This window comes from Oreochromis aureus, linkage group 20 (genome assembly GCF_013358895.1).
Source record: "Oreochromis aureus strain Israel breed Guangdong linkage group 20, ZZ_aureus, whole genome shotgun sequence".
Lineage (NCBI taxonomy): Eukaryota > Metazoa > Chordata > Actinopteri > Cichliformes > Cichlidae > Oreochromis > Oreochromis aureus.
Genome location: NC_052961.1, coordinates 3,914,730 through 3,928,337, shown reverse-complemented (window position 1 = coordinate 3,928,337; position 13,608 = coordinate 3,914,730). Strand labels below are relative to the sequence as shown.

Here is a 13,608-nt window from a genome sequence, read left to right as displayed (position 1 = left end):
TTCTGACAACCTGTGTTGTGCTGGGGGCCGGTCAAGTACTTCATGCACTTGGGAGTCTCATATAGAGCCCAGGGTTGTTCATTTTGGTCTTGACGTTGTGTTGCTGTTACTGATTGATTTCAGGGATATTTTTCAGGCTGAAATTAAAGAAAATTGCCCAGGGCTTAAGGGCTCAATCAATGGAAAATTCGTTTACAGGGCCATGCATGTACTTCTGTTCTTTCAGCCCATTAACTATAAATGGTGTACATGTAACATTCCTGCTATCTCATCACCTGTTAGATCACTTTTCATTCTTTCCATTCAGCTTTATTCGGGTTTCAGTGTTATGTCACCAGAAAACAAAATCAGATCTTCACATGCAGGAGTCGGGTTAAACAAAGACACATGGGTAATCAACACTGTTGCACAGTCAAAAGCATGTGTGACTGGAGCTTTGAATTCTGTACAAAACCCCTAAAAAACACAAAGGTCTTTGTTAGTCTTCACAATGCAAAGTGAAAGCAAAGATATCACAAAAAGCGTATCGTACAAGAAACCTGAAGGGAAGCAGAGCGGGTTACAGTGTCAACACTAAGGAGTTGTTGTGTCTCAGGGTCGTGTAGACATGAAAAACATCCAAGAAGCCTCTCGGTCAAAGACGCAATGATTTGTGTGATATGACCCTGTGTGGCTTCACTCACTCAGCCTTTACAATAAAAATGTTTTGTGTATGTCACACACACTCTGCAATCAATTTTTCATACATCCAGCTGTTCCGAAGATGTGTCTTCAGGTTTGCGTGTCTGTGATGACACCGTGAGTGACAGCTGACCAAGAGGTTTTTATTTTTGCTTCACATTCATTATTTAGTTGTAATTGAAGTATGTGTGCGGGTGTGCATCCTGTCAATCGTGATGGAGTGAGTTGTCAGTGTGGGGGCGTAAACCTGCTGCACTCACACTTTCAAACTGTCTTTGTGTTTTGTACATGTTGCTGCCTCATGTTTGAATTAACTTTAGTTTTTTATTTATTTCTCACTTTAAATTTGTCATTTTATGATATTTGTAGTGTACTGCTCAATCAAATGTATCACAGCAATTCATCAAGCGGTGTTTTCTGGGACAGTAGACTTGGGAGGGGAGCTCCTCATGCTTGAGTGCATGGCGCTCTCCAAGAAACAACAGATTGGGCGACTGACAAAGGTGTGTAGCTGGAGATCTTGAACCCCAGTGTCGCAAACAGGAAGAAGGGAAAGTTTTTTCTAGTGAGCTGAAAAAGGTGCTCTAGCTGATTTCCAAACCTTCAATTAAACAGAAGCACTTTAAACTCCAGCAGTGAATTAGCTCTTTAACTTTGTGGGACATCTCAACAGTGTTGTTGAAGTTTTACCATCAAACCCACATCTGAACTATTGGCTTAAAGTATTCTGATTGTAACCAAAGGGATCTCGCAGGGTGTTGGGTACATTGTTGTAAGCCAGGGGTGGGGGAACTCCAGGCCTCAGGGGCCAGTGTCCTGCAGGGTTTAGATGTATGCTTGATCCAACACAGCTGATTTAAATGGCTAAATGACCTCCTCAACATGTCTTGAAGTTCTCCAGAGGCTGGTAATGAACTAATCATTTGATTCAGGTGTGTTGACCCAGGGTGAGATCTAAAACCTGCAGGACACCGGCCCTTGAGGCCTGGAGTTCCCCCACCCCTGTTGTAAGCCATCCAATCATTGTATATTCAAGATTAGATTTATATCTACAGCCATGCGAAAAAGAAAGTTTTCACAGGACTTTGTTAAGTCCTGGAAAACTTAGTAAACTCTTCCTGCTTCCATAGGAATTAAGAGGGTAAGTAGCAGCCATGTGATGCTAATCAAATAACCTCTATTAACTAATCATCAGCAAGTGTGACCCCCGGTATAAAAGCAGAAGCTTTGCTAAGTTGGAGCATTTATTTGTGTGTTAAAACAATGCTCTTCCCGTGAGTCGGTGTCCCAGCAGATTCATCCCAAGGAGAAATATTTTAAAGGGGACCAACTTTTCTAATTCTCAGCTCCACATTTAATCTAAAAAGCAAAATACAGAAAAACACATGGTTTGCTTTGTCATCAGGATAGATCGATGACTATTTAAATGTTTTAGTGCACAGCTCCAGTGTCCGGCTGTTTGGGTGTTTGCACGTATGGACAGTGTTTTGTCTGACTAAGTGGTTAAGCTGATTGTGTTACCTTCACGTGTCTAAGGGAACAAACGAAACCCGACCCTTAAGACGATTCAGGTAAACCTGCTGGATTTAAACTTGAATTAAAAACTTCTGTACTTTATGTCAGTAGATTACACATGACTACAACTTAAATTTGTATTGAGTATTGTCAGATGTTCTACTTTTATAGATCCTCATGTAGTCGTGATGTTTGAATGGGCTGCAGATGGTCAGTGTAGGAAAAAAAGATATTTAGAGAATTAATATGGAAAGAAAATTTTAAATATGTGAAAAAAATCTTAATTGGGTTAAAACTGTAATTTCACAAAAGCGTTAGTCAGGGTAAAATATCAGATCTATGTAAAGTCAATGTCGTCATGTCATTGTGCATGAAAAGTCACAACAGTGTGTTGTGTAATGGAACATTATTGGAATATTGTCCCTTTCAATATTTCACAATATTAATAAAAATAATGCAGTGTAAGGTTTCACAATGTAAAGTTTTAATTTTTGTAGTAAATTACTTTTGAATAAATCAATATATAGAGATTATATTGCATCAGTTGCCAGTTAAATAGAATTATGTTAATTTATAATATTTAGATTGAAGTTCTCAAAATCAGGTGGTGTGAAAGTATCTCAAGGTGTAAAGTTACAGAAAATAGTTATTATAAAAACAAGCAAAGACTCCATTCATGACACACCCCTAAAATCTGCCCCATAACAACCCCAACGAACATGTAACACCTCTCTATTTTTTTAGTAAAATTGTCACGAGTAATTTAAATCAACACCATAAAGAATAAAGGTCATAGCTATGTTTATGTTTTTAAAGTGAAAATAAAGTTAGTAATTTAACAAAGAAATAGGTTTGCATGCAGAGCACGTGCTAGAATTTGGAGTATAGAAAAGTCATTATTACACAAACGCTGTAATTTTAAGTGTCTTTCTAATTTTTTTTTAATTGCAACTTTATTTTACTGTTTGTTCAATGACAGTCATGGGGGGGGGGGGGGGTGTACACAAATGATGTGAAAGATTTTGTAATGTAATCTGAACATGTTACATCAGAAGTTGTAATTTTCCTCCCTCTCTCTCTCTGTCCATTTCTCTCTGTCTCTCCTTCCAACATGAAACTCCCATCAGTCTGTTTAATGTAGAGCAGTGTGTGTGTGTGTGTGTGTGTGTGTGTGTGTGTGTGTGTGTGTGTGTGTGTGTGATGAGAAAAGGGAGGGACACGAGGAAGAGAGCAAGAAATGACAACGAACAGAGAGAGAGAGAGAGGAGAGTGAGAAAACAAAAAGGAGACAAGGGGAGGGTCAAGCAAGCAAACAGGAGGAGGTGGAGCCACAGAGAGAGAGAGAGAGAGTGAAAGAGAGAGGGAGAGAGAGAGAGAGAAAGAGAGAGTGAGAGAGAGAGGGATGACAGGAGATGTGGTTGTTGCCGCGGCAGCAGAGCAGGACAGATCTGAGACAGTAAAACAACACTCCTCCTCTTCTTCCTCCTACTTCTTCTTCTTCTTTTTTATTCTTCTTCTTCTGTCCTCCTGCATCTGTCCACCGTGGTTTCACCTGGAAAACCTGCCTCCTCTTCCTCCTCGCCTTACTCTTCACCTTCATCATCATCATCAGCAGCCGCACCAGCAGCTGTGGTAAGTAGGATGGAAACTGCTCCAGATACATCGCTACCACTGCTGAGAATAGAATAAGAAGGGAGTGGAAAAGTCGAGTGGAGGAAGAGGAGCGGGACGGGACGGCGTGGTGGAGAGGGGTGGGGGTGGAGAGGGGTGGGGGGTGAGAAAGAGTTTGGAGCGAGGAGGTGAAGAGAATAAAATCAGAGTAGAAAACTTGGAATAAAGAGGAGCAAAGAAGAAAAAGTGGTATATGTGACTAAAAACTATAGATGGAAAAGCAGCAGAACAGGACGAGGGAGGAAGAATAGAACTGAATAAAATACAATAGAAAAGAAAGGTTTGAGGTGTTTGGGATAAACAGGTGACAGCAAGTGCGCCAATTTATGACAAATAATTAAGAGAAAACCTCAAGATTAAGATTTAGATTGAAGATAGAAGCTGATAAATGTGGATAATTTTCCTGTGTGTCTGTGTGTGTCTGTGTCTGTGTGTTGAGGTTGACGTAATCCAGTTGTATGAATTAGTGATGAAGTTCTGTGTGTTTGCTATTAACAGTGGTTAGCAGTCTCGCATACACACACAGACGCACACACACCTGCCGCCTGAACACTTGTCATATGCATGCGTGCACACACATACATGTGCACACACTGTGCTCATTAATATTCACACACCTCCTGCTTCTGCAGTCCTGAAACTCTTTAAACCTGTCCAACAGGCAGTCCTAACTCACTTATTGTATCTTTTTACCTTTTAAAGTTTCATTGAGAGTCTGAAGGAAAGATTTAAATCATGCAAGTCAGCAATTTTTGATGGCATTGCACGCTCAAATGTATTTTGTAGTCTTGATACTTTGTGACCTCACGTCTGGCTTCAATCCATTACGAAAGGTGTACATTTTTAAAAACACCTCACTCATGTAAAAGTTGATGTTTTTATTCTGAAACAGACGCTCAAGTAAACAGTGCATTCTTGGGGACTTATTTCATCGGTGGATAGATGACTATTTTGTGGCAGTATGTGTTTCGTCCAAAAAGGGAACATGTTAAAAATGTCATTTTTCCCTATAAGGCTCTGTGGTTTCCTAAATGTGGACACCGTTGTTTCCAGTACAACGTTCTTTAAGAAAATAAACATTTTAGGCTAAATAAATGGTTTTTTTTTGTTCTTATCAAAGATAAAGATTGTTGTGAAGTCACTGCGTTATCAGACTATTTCATGGTAGCTGGTCCTGATTTGTGTCAGTGACGCAGTCGGTCTGTTTCTCAGCTGACTGCTGAGAAACAGACGGTAAATAATCTAATGTGAAACGTCTTCAAATTTAATCTATGCCAGTTCATAGCTAACATGATGCTGCACAGGCCTTTAACTGGTTTTAAGGTTGCTTTTTAATGCGACGTGCACACTTTGGTAGCTGAACAAATTTCACTGGAGGTTTTACAGTGAAAGAGGAACACAGGCTGTGATGTGCTTTTGCTTTAACAGTTTTTTGGTTAAACTCTACAGAATATCCTGATATGACACATATGCAATACTTAATCAATGTGAGTTTGGTCAACTCCTCCTTGGCAGCACATTTAATCCACTGGATAAGAACCTTTGCTGTACTGGGCGATGTTGCTCTGGTGTGTTTGTGTTGCTCTGCCATCGTGAGTGGAAGTGAGTCGACTGTGTTGGAACGCACGCAGGAACGGCTGAAGACTTCCAAGCCGATGATCAGAGCTGTGAAAATGAGAAAACTGGCATATGTCTTCATTTCAGGAAGACTGGCAATGCATTAGCAAGCTTGATGCAATTACAGAGCATTACATTAGCATGATGGACTACAGCACAGAATTAATGCAGTTCTATTAAGCAGGGATTTGTGTATTTTCTAGCATGCAGGATAAGGTGAGCTGGTTCTAATATAGAGCTTTTCTACTCTACCTGAGCACTCACCTCATTCAGCCGCTCATACAAAAACTTTTTCTATAGTTTTTCTACATAAGTGCTTTCTATTGAACATTTACACACATTCACACTCCAGCGGATGCATCGGAGATGGGGTTAGTATCCTGCCAGATGATATTTGGTATGCAGACTGGAGCAGCCAGGGATTGAACCACCAACCTTCCAATTAGTAGATGAAAGGTTGTTTTGAGACTTTGCCTTATTTTCTCATAATAAGTTTTGTTTATAATCACTGTTAAAAGAAAATATCCCGATTAATGCTAGAATACACACTTTTACAGGGTTAACAAAAAACTGGAACTCATCTGCAGCGAGCTTTGCCTCCATAGTCGTGATTACCAGAGTGGCTGGTCACTCCTGGTCTCATGGAATCTTTTTCAGATGGTGGAGGGCATCTTTTGACATTTAAACTGTGTAAATAAAATTTGACAGCTTGGGATTAACCTCCTATCATCCCTAAGGTCAATATTTAGAGGCAGGGAGTAATGTTATGTTGAGTTTGAAGAAGGAATTCTACTTTCCACATCTGCAAGGCAGTAAGGGTCCACTTGGATCAGGCAGATGTCAAACAATGTAACAGGAATGACTCGGCCGTGGGGTCTCCAGCTGTCCAGCGTCCGCAATGGAGTATAATCTAGCCTTTAGCCACATGCTAAAAAAGTTTCATATCAGAAACCAGAATACTTTTCAAATCTAGTCTCTAACATGCAACATGTTTCTGTTAGAAGAGTTTCCTTTCCAGATGTTTTATGTGCAACTTGCTGATGAAAAGTCAGTATTCAGTGCTATTTGCACACGGAGTAAACATGATGTTAGTGATCTGAACTGTCAGAGAAACGTGTTCATACCATATGGTTTTGATTGTTCAGTGAGTCAAGTACGCACTAAAAACCTAACAGTGGCCACTTTAGTAACAAAAAGCTAGCGGGTACATTGATGTGTGACAGTAATGCCACACTGGCTGCAGCCAGAGCACAAACTAAGAAGCAAATCTTTCAATTTTAAGAACAAACACATATCTGGCTCTTCACCTCAGTGAGTGGATGCGACTGTGTCAACTAAAAGTTTAGAGCAGCCACTAGATATAAATGAACGACACAGGAAATAGCATAAAATAGCACATGTGCACGATTTAAATGCTCTGAGCGGGCTATAGATCAGTCCTTGTGCAAAAAATGGACACAGCTCTCAGCAGTGAGCGTGGAGCTGCATGTTATCTGAAAGTGCAGCTGCGCTCTGCATGTTCCGATAACATGCATCCTGGTGCATTTATGCAAAATTTATGCTGCCTTTTGCCACCACTTTTCTCCTGTCCTCCCTGTGTTTCTTTGTTAATTTAAATTATCTTCTCCTGCACAGAACAGGACATCAATCTGGAGCATAAAATAACCTCACAGTAAGTGCTAATCAGCATGTAGGTGCTAAGACCAGTGAGTCAACAGCTGCCAGCCTCGTTATATGTCTTTGAATGTATGGGCGTCATTTTGGTTTTCCACATAGATGCAACAGTTTGCAGCAGTCATTTGGAAAAAATAGGAAGAAAATATCTTTCTATATGTTTTCCACAATGTTTCAGGTGTCATCTCTTTGTACCTGCTGATCATCTTTATTAGCCAACAACATTATTCCACACAACAGTGAATGGAAACATTGATAAAATAATTTAAATTCTAAATTGTTCATGAGATGATGTAAAAATGTCTTCATAGAATGGGTTAACCTGTAGGAGCTTTAATACCGGATAATCCCTGACGTCATTCACTTTAAAAATAAAAAAAGGAAAAGACAGCAAAGGCAGCAGAGGTTGAAAATAAAATATAAAATGTCTAATAGGTTTTAACTCCAGGTCTATAATAAGAGAATCAAAGCTTCAATAGCTCTGTGTGCAACTAAATGAACAGTGTTCATGAAATTTCTCAACAACCTTGTCAAACCTGCGTTGGTGAACAACCAACACAGGTTTGACAAGGTTGTTACAAAATGTGTTGAACTCTTCTAACACCTGAGGTCCAGTGAAGGCTAGAAGTGCGATCTTCCATGTGTCCGGTCCAGCTCCAGGCTCTCAGGTACAACATGAAAGGCGAAACCTCAGCCAGCTTTATATTTTACTTCTACTTTTTTATACTTCTACTTCTCGTACCACGTAATACTTTTAATACAAGTGAAGAAACTTGAGTCTAAGACCTTCGAATGTACAGAGCCAACATTACAAGCCGCTAATCATCAGGTGCAGCAACAGGTATTAACAGGACATTGGCACCTTCTAGTGGTCAGCAGGTATCATCAACTATTATTAAACTACTATCGCTGCATTTGTGAGCAGCTCCATGCTGATTTAAGTTACTGTTCTGGTGGGTAACACCAGCATATGTACAGATGGTGAGATTCAGGCAGACAAAACAAAACAAAACAGGAAGATGATGGGATTTTAATGACAGGAGGAGCAGCCAGTTCAGGTCTTTTCAGCTGGATTTGTTGGCAGTTTATACTAATATAAAAAGTTCATATATTCTCATCAGAAAAATGGTGACATTATGATTATGATGATGTTTAAAAAGAGTCAGCTGTGAATGTGAAGCTTCTGAAGTATTAGACCCTGAGACGTGCTCATGATTTTTGGATGGTTGCATGTTGGTGTGCAAAGGAGTGGAGCATGGAGCCACATGACATCTGATCAGGATGCATCCTGATCTCCTTACTTTCCAGGTTTTCTGAACATTTGCAGTTTTAGAAGGAGACCCAGGGGCAGAACCAGAACCCGGCGTTAGATTATATGTCTCATCTGGTCTGGGAAATCCTCAGGATCCTCCAGGTGGGGCTGGAAAATGCTGCTGCCACCTGACTGTGATTCAGCAGCACGTAACGGGTGGATGGGTGGGTGGATGAACAGATGGGTGGATGGATGATTGGGTGAATCATTTTGCTTTTGTTTGCATTTGTCAGCTGACATATTTTCGGTTAATCATTATATCCACTTTTGTGCAGATACTGTATTCTTTTGCTTGTACTGAACTGTTTGTGTGTGTGTGTGTGTGTGTGTGTGTGTGTGTGTGTGTGTCTGCCGCAGTGAAGCGCTGCTCAGTGATGGCCGTCTAATGGTTTCACACAAACACTTAGACTGGCCGGCCATGTGCTGCCCTCCATCACTCTGTGAGTGTCTGTGTGGGAACAGAAGTTTCCACTCCAGTTGAAACGCTGCTCCTACTGTTTCAGAAGCTTTCCTCCCATTTAAAACAACCTCATTTCATCTGTGAATTCTTACAATTTATATGTAATATTTTTTAGTAAGCATAGTAAGCATCCAGCCTTCATCTGAGACAACAGAACTGCTTTTAACAGCACCCTCTCAGAGCCGTAGTAATAATGACAGGTGGAGGTCAGGGTGGATGGATGGGTGGACAGCTGTTTATTGAGTTTACTGACCTCAGATTTGCGTGTGTCTGGTGTTTGGCAAGTTCTACAAACATTTGCACTGAACGATGGAACAGCAGGACAACACTGCATCAAAGCATGATAAAGTATATACATGAATAGGTAAAGGTGGAAAAATAAGGGAGTACTTAGCACTTAACAAAAATGATAACAAAAACAGTTTCTGAACCTAAAATATACCAAACACATGCCCGTAAAAATACTGTACAATGCAAAACATTGAAAGTGGAACAGTATCCTTCAAAGCAAAACTTCAATTTTGAAGAACCGATGACCAAAAGTATAATAAAAGTAGGCTTCATTTGTGTAACGCAGATGTAACATTAAGCAGAAACACTAACCTAAGTTTTATTTTAGGAGCAATGATCCTAATTTGAGAAAAGTAACATAAAAATAGATCAAAGAAGAGATCAAAAAAATCAGAAAGACTGAAAAGTCCCCACCGCACTTCCCGAGGACTTTCAAACATTTTATTGATCCGTGAGCAGAAAGCCTAGTTTCTCTTTATTGATTAGTACTCAGAAGCATGTTTTCTGCTCCATCGATCAGTGATCGGAGACCTGTTGTTTTCCTGTTATTGATCAGTTTATGTGAAGAAGAGCAGACTTATGATTTTACTGAAAGGTTTGTCACCAGTGGATCGAGTTTTATGCTGTTTACACTTTATTTAGTTGTGGCCGTTTGTATGAGCGTGAAGCAGAAGGTGATATTCCTAGAGGGAAAAAAATCCCTTTCCACGGATACTCTCATTTACAAGACAAAAAAAAGGAAATTAAGGAACTGCTTTGCTTACTTTACAAGGTTGCCTGAAGGGGATGAAAATCCTGATGATTGTACCCAGAGTCACCGTATAATCAGCAGCATCAGGACCTTGCAGACGAAGTTGCTGGGATTTGGTGGAGTTAACAAGAAAATTGCATATTGATCTAAATGAACATCTCCTGCTTGTGGTGTTTCATGTTTCCTGATGCATCTGTCTATGAAGAAGTTTCTCTCCAAACAAATTTCCAATATTGTGATTATTTATTAGTTAAATATTACACTTGAGCAGCTTGTTACCCAACTGGTGTACGAGTGTTTCCACACTAGGAGACCGAATATTACCGCGTTTCTCTGGTTGTCCTCTGGGGATGCTTTTGAATTGTCGCGCTTGTTTGCACAGGGTACTTTGCATCTGTGCAATTGTAGTGAGAGCCTGAACTACATTGCTAGTCAGCCTCATACTCTGCGGGTGCTGGACTCCAGCAGGGCTGCCCTTTGTCACCACTTCTGTCACAAGTTTTATGTACAGAGTTTCTAGGCACAACCACGGAGTGGAGGGTGCGCTGCTTGATTGCTTTGGGATGATGTGGTCGGGCAGATGAATGTCTGGGCCTGCCATATCAGACCTGTGTGGGAGGAAGGGGATGGATGATGGATGGATGGATGGATGGATGGGATTAGACATTTGAATGCAGGTTTTATTATAAAGTGTTATTGAACATTTAAAAGGAAGCCCACTGAATGATGGAAGCTCTTTACCTGATCTAAACACACTACTGGTCCCACTATTGAATAATGTATCTGTTTACTTCAGCTGATTCATTTCATAATCACAAACAGACGAATGTAGAAGACAAATAGAGCAATCAGGCAGATGCCATTAAAGGAGAACTCCTTTCAGGTTTGCTCAAAGCTTTTAAGCTGTACAGACAACACAGTGACTGATGGGGAAATGGATTACATGTGAACACAGTTCACTGTACAGACATACTTTAAAATAAATGCAGGACTATAACATGTTGACTTTTATTCTGAAACTTCAGTTGTTTATGTTCTTTGAATTGTAGAAACTCTTTCAAGCTTTTGGGATTTGGCTCTTGGGTGGTAATGACCATAAAACCAGCAGCCAACACATTACCAGAAGGGTCGAAGGTGCAGCACCAGCTGCTTGATGGGAGCTAAACGCCAATCCCAGAGCAGTGGCTGCAGATAAAAGGCATTATGCGGGTGCTGTAAATATCTAATGTTCACTCAGAAACCATGATGTCAGCAGGGATTCCCACAGAGAGGATGGGCAGATGGGTCTACTACAGGCCTGCAGACTGAGGAAAGAACTGCAGGTGGAAAAAGACTGTCCAACACGTGCCAGAAACAGAAAGCCTTTCAGCTTTTTAAGCTGTTTACTACAGACATTACTCACCTCGTGTGGTGCTTCAAGGACATTCTTCTGGAAGTGAAACTGCTGAACTAACCTGAAATACCCATTTCAGAACCTAACCTCTATATTCTTGGCCATTTAACTCAAATTACCAAATGAATCACAGGGAAGAGATTCCTTAGCTGATTTTAATGTGTTTTTTCAGTTTGCATATAAAACAACACCAACCTGTTATCATTCCCAGGAAGTCAGACGCTGCCATTTCATCAAAGCACTCTTTGGCTTTAGTCCATGCACTGGACGATGGCAATAGGGAGGAAGGTTTTACTTCCAGTTCATCACATATTGATGCTTGTGAAGGACACTTGGTATCACGTTTAAAAGCACTCGATAAAAAGAGACATTTGATCCCACAACAGTATTTTCCTCATTCTAATCAAAGCTGTATTCACACATGGACTCGGTACTCAAGATCAATAATGCCCTAATGCAAATGTATACGGTAGATATCACCTCCTTGTTCATTAACATTTTGGCCCAACACAGTTGTAACATTTAAGCCTTGATAAAAAATTACCAGTGAAAATATAGAGAAAAGAAATAAGCGTCATGACAGAGTGACTGAATGTTACTGTGCAGTTAAAGCTTTCCTGCTGAGATGATGGAAAGCTCAACTTAGAGCACGTTCACCACTGAGTGCAGGGAAGCTGTGTGTGTGTGTGCGTGTGTGTGTCTGTGTGTCTGTCTCTGTGGTGGATTGTATGTGCTTAGTGGTAACTGAGGCAGTGCAGCTAAACTAAACTAGTCAGGCTGAAAGTGTATTCATAATTCATCAGCAGACACACACTGGAGACTTTACCGCGGTAGGACAGGTAACAGTCACAGGCAGGTGACTGTGTTTGCTTAATATGTTTAACTAAAGTACTAACAGCAGCAATACTACAGTATGGAAGTATTCTACTAATTAGAAGTAAAGGTAGTGCAAAGTAAACTGCATACAATAATGATGCTTATTTGATAACACAAAAAACAATGTTACAAACAAAAGAAAAGTAACTTTGATTTTTAGTTTTAGTTTAGTCTGATTTCTAAGTCATATTTGAGGAGACTTTTTTTTGCATGCAGGTAAAAATTCTATATGAAGACAGACAGATAAAAACTAAAGATATTCACAATTGCTTTTAGTATCATTGGGATGTCATTCTAATGACAGCCTCATAGTCAAAAACCTATGAGCAGTAGTAGTTAATGTTTGTTGATCATCACAAAGGTTTTTCGGGGTTTAAGAGGTTAAATTTCCCGAAGACGGCAGATTCAGTGTGATTCAACTTAAACCTGAGGAAGCAGCGGTTTTATTGCTCCCACTGTGGACTTTATGCAATAAATGCATGACAATAACTTTTCATCTGATGGTGAGGAGTTTCACAGGAAACTTTATTGTGTCTGCTTTATTGAGTGAAGAACGCAGTGGGAGAAATAAAGAGAGAGAAAGAGGGAGATGGCCAGCGATGTTTTTCCTCGGCAGACTGAGGATACGCTGCTCGTCTCATCATAAAAAACATCTTTAATAACCTGAAGCCTTATATCTTCATCTTAAACACATGAACAGAGCTTCAGCTGTACAGCCCTCAGGGGAAGTTTGAGAAGGACGAAGAGGATCGATAAACAGACATGAGATATACATACTGTCCATTATCCAATCAAAAGTATTCGTTTAGATTTAATGATAATTCACTTGCTGGGCCCACGTCCTCATTTTAGGTTTGACAATGTTTTAGTAGGTAAAGGTGAATGCTTTGACATGAATTGAGCTGCGGTTTGGGGAAGGCCTCAAAGGGGACTGGCGACGGCTCCCGGGCCTGGCAGATCCCCATGTACTAAAGAGAAGTGAAGAAGTTAAGAATGGAGAACAAGGAGGGGGGAGGGTGGGGCACGTAAACGAGAATGACCAGCTTGCAGAACTGAGGGAACCTATATAGATGAGAGCCGGAAGGAGCGTGTTTGGAGGCGTGGTCCTGCTCCTGAAATTCCGATAGATCTCCAAAACAAGTTTTTGTCTAAAAAACCATTATATGTGTTATTATTTAAAATGTGTTTAATGTAATTCGGAAATTTTTTTAAAAGCAACCTTTTTCTCTTTTCCAATTTTTCTGTCATTGTTTAGTTTGTTTTTGTAACACATTTGAAAATGGCTCTAATAACTACTTTCTGAGGCGGTTTTCATTCTTCCATTCACAAATTACTGATGGTAGACCTGCCAAGCACAGGGCTCATAA

At 40.2% G+C, this 13,608-nt stretch overlaps 1 protein-coding gene across 1 annotated transcript in view; it reads left to right on the top strand.

Moving 5' to 3' along the window:
* The first annotated feature begins 3,643 nt into the window (after positions 1 to 3,643).
* The window catches only part of kcnd1 (potassium voltage-gated channel, Shal-related subfamily, member 1), a 65,781-nt gene continuing 55,816 nt past the window's right edge, over positions 3,644 to 13,608 (top strand). The window contains exon 1 of the mRNA XM_031759196.2: positions 3,644 to 3,828. The gene's annotated coding sequence lies outside the window, so the exon portion shown is untranslated. The remainder of the gene's footprint in view (positions 3,829 to 13,608) is intronic.